This window comes from Stegostoma tigrinum, unplaced genomic scaffold, assembly GCF_030684315.1.
Source record: "Stegostoma tigrinum isolate sSteTig4 unplaced genomic scaffold, sSteTig4.hap1 scaffold_55, whole genome shotgun sequence".
NCBI lineage: Eukaryota > Metazoa > Chordata > Chondrichthyes > Orectolobiformes > Stegostomatidae > Stegostoma > Stegostoma tigrinum.
Window position 1 is genome coordinate 1687501 of NW_026728483.1, and position 15378 is coordinate 1702878.

A 15378-nucleotide genomic window follows, 5' to 3' on the forward strand; every position below is an offset into this window, starting at 1 on the left:
ACCTGTGCTCATATGCTCGAGGCTTCTCCAATTTTCTGACGTTCATGCTAATGCTTTAAGATCCTTGCACTGAATGTCAGCAATTTTTTCCAGAAGCCTCAATGACTACTGCCCAGCGGCTCTTCCATCCATATTTATGACTATCAAGTGTTTTGAGAGGTTGGTCATGGGTCACATCAACTCCAGCCTCCCACATTCCCTTGATCCACTGCAATTCACCTGCTGATGCAGCAGATCCATGGTAGATGCCCTCTCCTTGGCTTCACACACATCTCTGGAACGTCCAGATAACATGGGCATCTACGTCAAGCTCCTACTTATTGACCACATCTCCACCTTCAACACCCTAATTCCAAACAAACACATCTCCAAGATTGTGAGTAGGATTAATTTCTTATATTTTTATGCCAATTATATGGCTGAATTAAGTAAGTCGATTTAATTTTCAAACAAGTCTAGGTTCCTTCTTACTTTATCAGAGTCCAAATGTAAATTTATTCACATTAAAATTATTTGTATGTTGAAGCCATTCATCTAAGTTCTTATGACACTGAGAAAACATGATGTAGCAAAGACACCCAACATGTGCTGTCTCTATGATAACAAGGGGTCGAGCTGAATGAGCACAGCAGGCCGAGCAGCATCAGAGGAGTCGGAAAGCTGACGTTTTTGATCTAGATCTTTCATCAGAAAATGGACGCAAAAGAATCTGAGATAACAGGTGTCGAGCTGGATGATGCTGCTTGGCTTGTTGTGTTCATCCAGCTCTACACTTTGTTATCTCAGATTCCCCAGCATCGGCAGTTCCCGCTATCTATGTGGGCCTCCTCCTACGTGGGCGCTCCAGTTTCCTCCCACAGACCAAAGATGTGCAGGCTAGGTGGATTGGCTATGCTAAATTGCCCGTAGTGTTCAGGGGTGTGTGGGTTCGAGGGGGATGGGTCTGGCTGGGATGCTTCGACGGGCGGTGTGGACTTAGTGGGCTGAAGGGCCTGTTTCCACACTGTAGGTAATCTCATCTCTGATCATGCGCCTCTGTCTCAGTTCTGTCACAATTACATTGAGACTTACCCTTCGTGTTGGCCCTCTAATAATGGGGCACTTCCTCAAAACTGACCATACAGAATTGAGTCGCTGCCTCAGCATTGACCGCTTGACAACGAGCCACTGGTTCTGAATAGAGCTGCAATACCTCAGTCCTGACCCTCCATTCATGGGGCATGCCTTGAATTCTGACACCTGCATAATGAGGCACTGCCTCTGACAGCAATGCACTCCCTCAGTTCTGACCCACTCAGCACTGAAGATCGAACAGTGCTTCAATATATCAGTGTTGATCCTATGAGAATGAGGCAGGCAGTCAGTGCTGAGCCTCTGATAGACCTGCATAAAGCTCATTCCTGATGAGTTAAACATGTGCATACCCTCAATTCTGACACTGAGGCACTGCCTCAGAATGGACCATCTGACAATGATGCAATACCTCAGTTCTGACCCTCTGACAGTTCTGCAACACCTCAATCCGCACCCTTCAATCAGTAGGCACTCCCTCAATTATGAGCCCTTTGTGGGCTCGTTCTGTGACAATACCTCATTGCTTCAGTGTCAGTGCTGAGAGACGGCCTTTTTATTCACTCATCAGTACCTAAGGCACTGGCTAATTGTCAGCAGCTCAGTTTTGAGGCAGCGTCTCTTTGACAGAGTGTCAGCACCAAGGCAGACCCTCACTGTTATGGTGTCAGAATTAAAAGATTGCCATTTAGAGGGTCTAAGAAGTGGTGTTTCAGATTAGTCAGAGGATTTATACTGAGGCATTTCAGATCAGTCAGAGCGTGCCTCATTTTAATGCAGTAAGACTTGAGAGAATGCCTCATTGTGAGAGGGTCAGAACCAAGTCAGTGCCTCATTATTAGACACAGTCCAAAGATGTCAGTCGCTCTGTTATAAGGTGATACCTCAATGAAGGATCATTCTTGAGTGTGTGCCTCATTGTTCATGGGTCAGTACAGAAGGAGTGCCTCAAAACTGGGGAGAGCCAAGTAATTAGAGATTTGGTGCTGAGGTCAGTGCCTCATTGTTACAGGGTAAGTTCTGAGGCAGGCTCACATTGCTAGAGGGTTAGTTCTGAGTGAGTATATTACTTGCACACAGTAAATACTGAGTCAGTACCTCAATGCATTGGGTTCAGAGTTGATGGAGTACAACATGATTAGAAGTTCAGTCCTGAACGATTGCAGCTCTGTCAGAGGGTCAGAACTGAGGGGGCAGTGCTTTACTGTCAGCGGATCAGTTCTGACACAGTACCTCATTGCTGGAGGGTCAGATCTGAATGAGTACCACATTGTCAGAAGGTCAGTACTCAGCCAGTGCCTCAAACAGAGAGTACCCATGCAAATAAGCAGTAAAAACACCCATGTAAATTAAATCTTAAAACACAGAGGATCCTGCAAACAAACCCTAAAACAGAGAGCCTCCTGGAAATAAACCCCAAAACACAGAATGCTCTGCAAATAAACTCAAAAACACAGATGGCACTGTAATTAGACCATAAGACACGGAGCTCATTGTTTCAGGGTTTTTTTTAAACAAAGACCCAACCGGAACAAAACCATGAAATGAAGATCCTCCTGTAAATAAATGCTAAAGCCTAGAGCTCACTGGAAATAAATCCTAAACTACACTGCTTTCTGCAAATAAACCTTAGAATACAGCCTTTCTATGTAAATCTTAAATCACAGAGCTCTTTGTAAATAACCCTAAAACACAGGCCTCATTGTAAATAAACCCGAAAACAGAGAACTCCCCCCCGCCAGTGTATAAGCACTGCAACACAGAGCCCCCTGCAAATAAGCCATAAAGCACAGATCTACCCTGTAAATTAAGTCAAAAACATACAGGACACTGTAAAACACAGAGACCCCTACAATTGTACACTCAAACACACAGACCCCTTTAAAAAGAACTCTAACACACATCCCCCAGGAAGTAGAGAGGAAAAGACACGGCTGAATAAAGCCGAAAACACAGCGCACCTCTTCATGCACCCGAATACTGAGCCGACCTGTAAACTATCTGTAAGGCAGGGCCCTTCACAAATAAACCCTAAAAGACAGAGCTCGCGATAAATGAAGAGCGCCCTGTAAATAAACCCTAAAACACTGAGTAAAAACCCAAAAAAACTGCGGATGTTGGAAATCAGAAAAAAAATACAAAGTTGCTGCAAAAGCTCAGCAGGTCTGGCAGCATTTGTCAGTTGAAAAACAGAGCTAACCGGTTCCGGTTCGGTGACCCTTCCACAGAACCTCCCTCAGTTCTGCTGGGCTTTTCCAGAAACTTTGTTTTTGTTCCTGATTTGCAGCATCCGCAGTTATTTCAGTTTTCAATTCACCAGGCAGTCAGTAACATCAAATGGTTGTGTATCACATATTTACCAGTCAGACTCAAACACGCCAAACTCGTTCGCTCACGTGGTCGGAGAGAACAAGGTGTTGAGCCGGATGAACACAGCAGGCCCAGCAGCAGGAAGGCTGATGGTTCGGGCCTAGACCCTTCTTCAGAAAAGTGGTCACTTGTTAATCTTGTAACCTTTGCCCCTGAATATCCTGTGGTCTGCCCTGTTTACTCATATCGGTTAGCACTTAACAAGGCTTCCGGAGGCTGGCTGGTGTGTCTTTAGTGATACAGGGCCCATCGCCTTCAAATATCCTTTTGTGTGGTTTTTCTGTGACATTATATCATAAGCCTCTTTACTGTTGTACTAAATATCCTCTTTACCGAAGAACCCACAGCGCTCCATGTGACCACGATCGCGCTCTCATTCATTCATAACTTTACTGACCACTCACTAGGGTCCTCTGTTTCCTGTTACGCATTTCATTCATTCATTCATGATCTTGCCATACTTTTCACTAATAAAGGGAGACTATAAATTAAAATGTTCCTTCCACGCATTACTGCCTTTTCACAGTTTGAACTCGTGTTGCTGACAGTGTCCAAACCTGTGTCTACATCAGAGTCAATCCCTGACTATGTTAATTTTCTAATCTATTCAGAACAATATCTTCCCATCCATCGTGTCAACCGAAACTATGAATAATTATAATATTAATCAGCCCTCAACAAACGTCTCCCAGGACTTGAATAGCTGGCGGGACATCAAACAAGTTTCTGCTTTACCACATCTCTGTTAGATACATATTGACTAGGGCCCGCGATCAGTTTCAGAAAGTTCCTACTCTCTCTCAAAACAGCTCTTCCGTGAAATTGAGTGAGAAGAATGAGAAGGTCGGCAAGAGTGAAATCTCAAGTCCCGGCCGCGGTAATCAGGCCACTGACCTTTCTGCTGTCATCAACTGATTGTCAGCCCAATCAAATCACATCGGGTTGATAATCTTTCTGGTGTCGTCTAATTTTAAAAAAATAAAAAGGATCCACACCAGTCATTGCCCTATTTCAAATACCTCAGTCCTGTCCCTGTAAGAGCCCTCAATCCTGACCCGATTGGCAGTCAGACAACACTGCACGTCTACGGTACTGACCCTCTGACCATGAGGTACTCTCACAATGAGATGTTATTGTATAACATCCCATTGATTTCTATACTTCTACAAATTAAAGTCTTTTATCTGCCTACGCACAGGGATGCAGGCACTGCCCTGAAGCTTCCTGCCCAGCTAGGAATTCAGTGTAAAACTTTTGTAACTCTTTGTCTTCCCACACATCGGTATGCAGACACTGTCTGAAGCTTCCTGACTGAATACAATTAGAATTAAACTGTGTCAAATAGGGTTCGGTGGGGAACATTTGTAAAGGTGTGAAACTTCTAAAGCATGCAATTTCTGTCGCTGACAAAGGGGCCAGGGCACTGAATTTGTGATTTCAAGTTGCCAGTGTGTCTGGTTAGAACAATCTGTCCGGATAACAACTTGAAATCGCCTTATGCCATCAGCAGCCACTTCAAGAGCAATCGATACTATATCCTGTGAAAATGGGAACTGCAGATGCTGGAGAATCCAAGATAATAAAATGCGAGGCTGGACGAACACAGCAAGTCCAGCAGCATCCTGAGATGTGCTGTGTTCATCCAGCCTCACATTTTATTATCTTCGGGACTACATCCTAGTCTTTCACGTTCTTGATGTAATAATTGTTTGGTATCCTGTCTTTGTCTGTTGTAGTAATTATTTTAGGTATCATGTCATTGTAAAATGTGTAATTATTTTATGTATCATGTATTTTGGAAAGTATGAAGAGCGGGGACTGTCCGCTGCTCGGGAAGAATTACCTGCGAGACTCTGCGCTCTGTGCCGGGTTAAGTACTGTGATTCTCCACAGCTTGTACTTGCTTGGTAATAAAAGGATTCGTGTTTTCCTAAACAGGTCAGTGTCTTGTTATTGCAACAAATCCGTGAGGGTCTCCGAAAACGAACATGACAACAGTACTGATTCGCTGACAGTGAGGTCCTCCATCAGTACTGACCCTCTGACAATGAAGTGCTCCCTCAGTACTGACCCTCTGACAGTGAGGTTCTCCCTCAGTACTGACCCTCTGACAGTGAGGTTCTCCCTCAGTAGTGACCCTCTGACAGTGAGGTTCTCCCTCAGTAGTGACCCTCTGACAGTGAGGTTCTCCCTCAGTCCTGATTGTCTGACAGTGAGGAACTCCCTCAATGCTGACCCTCTGACAGTGAGGTACTCCCACAGTACTGATTCTCTGACAGTGAGGTACTCCCTTAGTAGTGACCATCTGACAGTGAGGTACTCCCTCGGAACTGATTCTCTGACAGTGAGGCACTCCCTCAGTACTGACCGTCTGACAGTGACGTACTCCCTCAGTACTGATTCGCTGACGGTGAGGTACCCCCTCAGTACTGACCCTCTGACAGTGAGGTGCTCTCTCACTCCAGTACTCTCACAGTGCTGCAATAACCATCATCCAATGGTACTCCCTCAAATCTGACTCTTTGACAAAGAGGCCCTGCCTCAGAACTGACTTGCTGACTGAGGTACTAACTCAATCCGACTAATTCGCAGTGCTGCAGTGGGAGCTGTGTTTTTTCATGTTGATTTACAGTGGGCCTTCTGTTTTAGGCTTTATTAACTGGAGGTCCTGTGTTTTGGGGTTTGTTTACAGTCGCCTCTGCGAGTTTATTTGCAGGAGGCTTAGTTTAAGGGAGGATTTGCAGGGGGCACTGTGTTTCAGGATTTATTTACTCGGAGCTCTATGTTTTACACTTTATTTACAGGGACTCTGGCTTTTATGGTTTCTTTTACATTTTATTTCCTGAATGACCCTTCTTAGGATTTATTTAAAGGGGTGTCTGTGCTTGAGAGCATATTTACAGGGTTAACAAGGTGTAGAGCTGGATAAACACAGCAGGCCAAGCAGCAGCAAATGAGCAGGAAGGCTGGCGTTTTGGGCGAGACCCTTCTTCAGAAATGGTAGGGGGAGGGGGATCTGAAATAAATAGGGAGAGGGGGGAGGCAGACAGAAAATGGATAGAGGAGAAGATCGGTGGAGAGGAGACAGACAAGCCAAAGAGGCAGGGATGGAGCCAGTAAAGGTGAATGTAGGTGGGAGTTAGGGAGGAGATAGGTCAGTCCAGGGAGGATGGACAGGCCAAGGGGGCAGGATGAGGTTAGTAGGTAGGAGATGGGGCTGGGTTTTGAGGTGGGAGGAATGACAGGTTAGGGACCCTGTACCCCAATGGTGTCAATGTGGACTTGACAAACTTCAAAATCTCCCCTCCCCGACCGCATTCCAAAACCAGCCCAGCTGGTCCCTGCCTCCCTAACCTGTCCTTCCTCCCACCTATCCCATCCTCCCACTTAATTTCTCCTCTATCCGTCTTCTATCGGCCTCTCCTCTCTCCCTATTTATTTCACAACCCCCTTCCCCTCCCCCATTTCTGAAGAAGGGTCTCGGCCCGAAACGTCAGCTTTCCTGCTCCTCTGTTGCTGCTTTTCCTGCTGCGTTCATCCAGCTCTTCACCTTGTGACCACAGTCACAATGATCTTTAATTGTAAACTAATCTGTCATATTATTTGATCTGTTAAGGTTACAATGGTTCCCGTGCCTCCTATGGAATACACAGATGCTCTCCCTCAGCTCTGTCTCTGGGAATGCAAAGCTGCTTTCTTCCACGCTACCCTCAGAGATAACACCAGCTTTAAACCTAAGCCTAGCCTCAGCCCTAATGTTCACATTTGCATAAACATGAAACCTAGCCTCAGCCCTAAATCTTATTTACTGGGGGCTGTGCGTTTATGGTTATGTACTTTATGTACTTGAGCTCTGTGCTTTAGGTTTTATCTAACGTGGGTTCTGTGTTTAATAAGAACCAAAAGAACTGTGGATGCTGTAAATCAGGAACAAAAACAAAGTTGCTGGAAAAGCTCAGCAGGTCTGGCAGCATCTGTGGAGGAGAAAAACGAGTTAACTTTTCAGGTCCAGCAACCCTTCCTCAGAATGGAAGGGTACCCAGGCTCGAAAAGTTAACTCATTTTTCTCCTCCACAGATGCTGTCAGACCTGCTGAGCTTTTCCAGCAACTTTGTTACTGTGTTTAATAGTTTATTTACAGAAGGTTCTGTGCTCTAGGTTTTATTTACAGGAGGTTCTGTGTTTTCGGGCTTTTTACAAGGGACTCTGTGTTTTAGGAAAATTTACGAGTGGCTCTTTGTTCTGAGTTTCTTTTTTACAGTGATCTCCGTGTTTTAGGGAATATTTACAGTGAGCTCTGATTTAGAGCTTGTTTACAGAGGGCACTGTGTTTTAGGGTTTATTTACAGCTAGCTTTGCGTTAGGGTTTACTTACAGGGAGCTCTCTGATTGAGGGTTTGTCGGTAGTGAGATCTGTGTTTAGGGTTTATTTACAGTGAGATCTCTGTTTTTAGAGTTTATTCACAGGGTTTTCTGTATTTCATGGTTTATTTACAGGGTTTTCTGTGTCTTTGGGTTTGTTTACAGTGATCTGTGTTTTAGGGTTTATTTACAGTGAACTCAGCGTTCCAGGGCTTATCTTCAGGGCCCTCTCTTTTTTGGGCTGATTTACACGGTACTCTGTTATTTCGGGCATATTTACCGGAAACTCTGTGTTTTAGGGTGTACATACATATTCGAGGGTCAGTTTGGAGGGAGTGCCAGGCATCAGCCCTCACCCTAACCTCAGCACAAACCCTAACCTTCACCATCGGCCTAACCCTAACCAGAACAGGAAAGAGCCTAAGGAGCCAAATTGTGGGTACGCACCCTTAAATGGAAGGAGAGGGGCACCTTCTTCCCCCTCTCCCCCAACCCGACCTACACCCCCACCCCCACACCCACACCCTATCCCATCCCCCATCCCAAAACCCTATTCACACTCCCCCTCTACTTTTTATTCGAAAGAGGAATCCAAAATTAGCGGTGTGCACCCATAATCCCTATTTCTGCGGGTGCGGGAATGCTAGATAACCCCCAGATTAGGGTTGCGCCAAAATAAAAGCAGCCTCTGGCACCCTCTCGCCGTGCCCCCCCACCCCGCAACCTGACCTTTATGATAAGGGTTGGGTGCCTTCGCCTTTAAAGGGTTGGTTTGTCGGGAGGGCGGAGATGGGGAACCGATGCTGCCTTTCGGGGACCGAGCCGGCAGATCGCAGCAAAGATGAGCACCACCACGGGCGGGCCGCCAGGGGGCTGCAGTCACAAGAAACATCGCATGGGCCCAAGCTATGCCTGCCTTTTTGTGGGTTGCATGGAACAGTCCCTCTTCCGTAGCGACACTGGCCCGAAACCCACCTCTTCCTCAATAACTTAACGACTGTATCGGCGTCGCCTCGTGCTCCCACCAGGAGCTTGAACAGTTCATCCACTTCACCAACACCTTCCACTCCAACCATAAGTTCACCTGGACTATTTCTAATACCTGTTCACCTGGACTGTTTCTAATACCTGTCTCACCTTCCTGGGCCTCTCTGTTTCCATCTCCGGCAACCACCTAGAAACTGATATCTATTTCACCGACTCCCACAGCTACCTAGAATACATCTCCTCCCACCCACCTTCCTGCAAAAATAACATCCCCTGTTCTCAATTCCTTCACCTCCACCACACCTGCTCCCAGGATGAGGCATTCCACTCCAATACATCTCAGGTTTCCTAATATTTCAAGGACCGCAAATCCTCCCCACGACTCCCACAGTGGTCGAGAACGCCCTTGACCGCGTCTCCCACATTTCCCGTAATTCATGCCCCCTCTCCGCAATAACAACCAAAACACAATCCCCCTCATCCTCACGTACCACGCCACCAACCTCTGGATCGAACGTATCATCCTCCAACCATCATCTTCAATCCGACTCCACCAAAGACATATCTCCCTCCCCACCCTTATCTGCTTTCTGGAGGGACCACTGTCTCTGTGACTGCCTTGTCTGCTCCGCACTCCCCTCCAGCCCCAATACAGCTGGCACATTGTTCCCTGCAACTGCAAGAAGTGCTACACCTGCCCCTATACCACTCCCCTCACTCCCCATCCCAGGCCCTAAGAACACTTCCCACCTCAAGCAGATGTTCACTTGCACATCTGCCAATGTGGTCTCCTGCATCCACTGCTCGCGTTGTGGCATCCTCTACATTGGGGAAACCAAGTGGAGGCTTGGGGACCGCTTTGCAGAATACCTACACTTAGTTCGCACTGAACAACTGCGCCTCCCAGTCGCGAACTGTTTCAACACCCCCTCCCATTCCTCAGACGACATGTCCATCTTGAGCCTCCTGCAGTGCCACAACGATGTCACCCAAAGGTTGCAGGAACAGCATCTCATATTCCGCTTGGGAACCCTGCGGCCCAATGGTGTCAATGTGGGCTTCATAAGCTTCAAAATCTCTCCTCCCCCACCGCATCCCAAAACCAGCCCAGCTCGCCCTTGCCTCCCTACCCTTGTCCTTCCTCCTACCTCAAGCCCCAACCTCCGTCTCCTATCTACTAACCTCATCCCGCTCCCTTGACCTGTCCATCCTCCCTGGACTGACCCAGCTCCTTCCTACATCCCCATCTACCCTCACCTTTACTGGCTCCATCCCCACCTCTTTGACCTGTCTGTCTCCTCTCCACCTACCTTCTCCTCTATGTATCTTCTATCCATCTCCCCCTCTCTCTCGTTATCTCAGAACCTCCTTCCCCTTCCCAATTTCTGAAGAAGCATCTAGGCCTGAAACATCAATCTTCCTGCTCCTCTGATGCTTGACCTGCTGTGTTCATCCACCTCGACACCTTGTTATCTCAGATTCTCCAGCATCTGCTGTTCCTACTATCTCTGCTAATGCAGAAAACTTGTCTGATATCCTGCAAGCTATTCAAGTCCTGGGAGACGGTTGCTGAGGGCTGATTAATATTATGCTTCTTCAAACGATGACACGATGGTATTGTTCTGAATAGGTTAGAAAATTAACATGTACTCAGGGATAGACACTGATGGAGACACACGTTTTGCAGCTGTCAGCAAAATAAAGCCGTGAGGATTAAAACTGTGAAAGGGCTGTAAATGGGGTGGAAGGAGCATTTTAATTCAGCCTCCCTTTCATAGTGAAAGGTATGACTAGCTGGCAATTTTTTGAATGAAATGCGGTAATATTAAACAAGCTATGCCAGTAAGAGGTCAGTAAAGTTATGAATGAATGAGAGCGTGAGAGCGCTAATATGTAGTGCTTGTGGGCGCATTGGTAAAGAGGACCTTTTGTACAACAGTATAGTAAAGAGGCTTGCACCAGTAATTATTTACCAAAATTCACTGGAATCTGGGCTGGTTCCCGCAGATTGTAAACTTCCTTTTTAAACAGTGGTGTCACATTGGCTGTTTTCCAAAAAGCACGTAACTATAGGTCAGTTAGCTTAATTTCGGTTGTTGGGAGAATGCGTGAATCCATCATTAAGGAAGATAATAGCAAGACAACTGGATATAAATTGTCTCATTGGGAACAGCCAGCATGGGCTCATGAAGGGGAGGTCATGTTTAATTAATTTGGTGGAATTCTTTGAGGACATACTTGCATGGTGGACAATGGGGAACCTGTGGATATCATGTATCTGGATTTCAAGAAGGCATTTGACTAGATGCCAAGGCTGCGACATGAGATAAAGTTGCATGACATTACAGGTAATGTATTGGCATGGACAGAGGATTGATTGACTAGCAGAAAACAAAGAGTAGGGGTAAATGAGTGTTTATCTGGTTGGCGGTCAGTGGCTAGTAGTGTGTCTCAGGGATCAGTGTTGGGACTGCAATTGTTTACAATTGATACATATGATTTATAGTCGGGGATGAAGTGTGGTGTGTCAACATTTGCAGATGACACTAAGATGAGCGGTAGAGCAAAGTGTGCAGAAGAACTGAAGGCCTGCAGATGGTTATACAGTCTAAGTGAGTGGGCAATGGTCTGGCAGATGGAGTTCAATGTCAATAAATGTGAGGTCATCCATTTTGATAGGAATAACAACAAAGTAGGCTATGGTTCAAATGGTAAAAAAATTGCAGCATGTTACTGTGTAAAGTGACTTGGGTGTCGTTGTGCAGGAATCGCTAAAAGTAACATTGCAGCAGGTAATTATAAAGGCAAATAGAATTTTGTCTGTCATTGCGAGAAGGATGGAGTTTAAAAACAGGGAGGCTATGCTGCAGCTGTATAGGGTCCTGATGAAGCTCCACCTGGACTACTGTGTGCAGTTTTGGTCTCCTGACTTGAGAAGGGATATACTCTCACTGGAGGGGGCACAGCGGAGACTGACTTGGTTGATTCTAGAGTTGAGAGGGTTGGAATATGAGGAGAGACTGAGTTGGCTGGGATTATACTCAGTGGAATTCAGAAGAATGAGGGGAGAGTTTATAGAAACATACAAGATTATGAAGGGAATAGCTAAGGTGGAGACAGGGAGGTTGTTTCCACTGGCAGGTGAAACGAGGAGGAGGCGGGTATAGCTCAAAATAAAAGGAAGCAGATGTCAGACTGAGGACAGGAGGAACTTCTTCACCCAAAGGGTTGTCAATCTGTGAAATACCCTGCCCAGTGAAGCAGTTGAAACTACCTCGCTGAATGTGTTTAAGGCAAGACCAGATCACGTTCTGAACATGAAAGGAATTTAGGCTTATGGTGAGCGAGTGGGTGAGTGGAGCTGAGTCTCAAAAAGATCAGCCAGGATCTTATTGAACAGCGGGGCAGTCTCGAGGGGCCGGATGGCCTACTCCTGCTTAGTTCTGATGTTTTTCTATTATAATGTTATAGAGCCTCACAGAAAAAGGATATTTTAAAGCAATTCACCCTGCATTACTGAAGACGCACCAGCCAGAGGTTCAGAGGAAGGATCACCTGACCCAAAACGTTAACTCTTTCTTTTCCCTCACAGATGCTGTCAGACTTGCTGAGCTTTTCCAGCAACTTTGGATATTTTCCCTGATTTGCAGCATCCACAGTTCTTCCGGTTTTTACTGTGTGTTTTGGTATTTATTTACAAGGGGCTCTTTACTTACAGCCAGCTCTGTCTTTTAGGGTTTATTTGTAAGGGGCCCTGTTTTACGGATAATATACAGGTCGGCTCGATGTTGGGGTGTATTGACAGGTGCTCTGTGCCTTCGGCTTTGTTTCGAAGGAGCCCGGTATTTCACCTTTTACTTCCTGGGGGATATGTGTTCGTGTTCATTTAAAGGGGTCTCTGTATTTGAGCGTATAATTACAGGGGGTGAAGTTGATATTGTAGAAGTTTGATTAAACAGGACTCTGTGTTTTAGGGGTTATTTACAGTGAAGCCCGCTTTTTCCGGATGAGAGAAAGGCGTTTGAGGGCCTCTGTGCAGGCGGCTCCGTGTGTGTGGGCGAGGAGTGCGGCTGAAGCTTGGTTTAGTTTGGGCCTGAGGCTCTGCTGAGTGCCGGATTGGGCTAGCGTGAGGGCTGAGCTTTTCCAGCAATTTTGTTTTTGTTCCTGATTTTACTGTATCCACAGTTCCTTTTAGTTTTTACTTTTTTTTAGTGTTTATCTACAGGGGGCTCTGAATGTCAGGGTTTATACACTGGGGTTCCTGTGTTTTCGGCTTTATTTCACGGGTGCTGTTTGTTTTAGGAGGCTCTATTCTTTAGTGTTCATTTACAGGGCCATCTGTGTTTGGGGTTTATTCACAGTGAGCTTCGTGTTTTAGGAGTAATTTAGTGGGTTCTGTGTGTTCGGACTTAGATACGGGGGCTCTGTTTTCGGGTTTAGTGAAAGGGGCCTTTTTTTTAAGGAGTTATTTACAGGGCGCTCTATGTTTTAGGGTTGGACATCAGCGACCATCTCACAATGATCACTCCCACAGATCTGACCCGCCGACAGTCCTGCAATCTGTTAGTCCTGAGCATCTAATCATGTAGCACTCCCATCAATTCTGACCCTCTGATAAAGAGGCACTTTCTCAGACCAACACAGTGACAATGCCACAATTCCTCACTACTGACAAAGTACGAACTTCTGACAGAGGTAATTCCTCAGTATTGAGCCTCCAATAGAAATGCAATACTTCCGTACTGACCTTGTGAATGTGTTGCTCACCATTAATTCTGAACCCGTTCCAATGAAGCTCCTCCTCTGTGTTCAGTCTCTCATAATAATGCACTCTGGCTGTTCTGATCCTCTGACAATGCTGCAATTATGTATGAATTATTATCTTGTATTATCAGTACAGGACTCCCTCAATGCTTCCTCCATTACACTGAGGTCTATCGTTTATATCGGCTCCAACAAACCTGCTCTTATTTAACGGGCCAGGCATTGCTTCACTTGTACAGATTTTGTCAAGTCCTGCTGATGTTTCTGGGAGGACTTTTTCTGACACCTTAGAATTGACCCCTGACAATGTTGCACTCCCCCCTCACTAATGACCGCACCTGAGCTGCAATACCTCGGGGCTAACCTCCTAATTATGTAGCACCCATGAATTCTAAGCCCCTAAAATGAGATGCTGCCTCAGTATTGACCCTCTGTTACTAATGCACCAAGTCAGAACAACCCTCCAGCAATGTGACCCTGCCTCAGAACTGACACTGAGAATGAGGCACTCCTTCAGCACTGCATCTCTAATCATACATTACATTGAGACATTCCTTGTGTACTGACCCTTTGAACAATCAGGCATTCCCTCAGTACTGACAGTCTGACGATTGTGCACTCCCTCGGTACTGGACCTCTGATAATGAGGCACTCCCGTAGTACTGACCTCTCATAGACCTGTAACACCTCAGCCCTTCTGCTCTGACAGTGCTGATCTCCTGACAATGAGGAGCTCCATCAGATTTGACCACCTGACAGAACTGCAAGACCTCAGTATTGCCCCCGTAATCAAGTGGCACTCCCTCAATTCTGACCCGATCACAATGAGGCTCTGCCTCGGTACGGAGTGCCTGAAAATGATGAAATCGCTCAGTGCAGACCCTGTGACAATGAGGCCCTCTCTCATTCTGACCATCTCACAATGCTGCAATACATCATTACTGATTGTGTAATGTGTGGGTCTCTCGCAATTCGAACCCATTTTTCATGAGGCACTGCGTCAGTTTTGACGCTGTGACAATAAAACAGCCCCACAGTTCTGATACGCTGACAGTGATTCAATACCTCCGTACTGACCCTCTGACAACGAGTCAGTGCCTCAGAACTGTCCCCCTGACAATAAGGGAAACCGTCATACTGACCCGCTGCTTCTGAGGCCCTTCCTCCACACTGACATCCCAGTGCAAAACTATTTCAGTACTGGCCCTTGAAATGTGAGCAACTTCCTTAATTCTGTCCCCCTTAAATGGCAGCACTCCCTCAGCATTGACCCTTTGACAATAACGCACTCCCACATTTCTGACCCTGTGACAATGAGGCACTCCCTACCCCTGATGCTCAGACAGCGCTTCAATACCTCAGGACGGATACTCTGGCAATGAGGCACTCTGTCAGGACTGACCCCAGGATAGAACTGTAATATGTCACAACTGACTTGATAATTGTTTAGCAGCCTCTCAGTCTGACCCCACGACAATGAGGCACTGGATCAGTATGGATCGCCTCTGACAAATGCGCTCCATCAGAACTAAACCTCTCACAAAGAGGGACTGCCTCAAGACAATGCTGTGATTGAGTCAATCCCTTAGCCCTGAATCTCTGCTCATGTGGCTCTGTCTCAGCTCTGTCACCATTACCTTGAGACTTACCCTCCGTAATGTTCCTCTAACAATGAGGCACTTCCTCAACACTGACCATCCAGCATGGAGTCACTGCCTCAGGACTGACCACTTGACAACGAGACACTGGTTAAGAACTGACCTGCTCACAGAGCTGCAATACCTCAGTACTGACCCTCTCATCAAGGGACACTATCTGAATTCT

At 46.3% G+C, this 15378-nt stretch overlaps 1 protein-coding gene across 2 annotated transcripts in view; it reads right to left on the reverse strand.

Moving 5' to 3' along the window:
- The window catches only part of LOC132208866 (utrophin-like), a 249157-nt gene that overhangs the window by 143260 nt on the left and 90519 nt on the right, over window positions 1-15378 (reverse strand). The window lies entirely within an intron of this gene.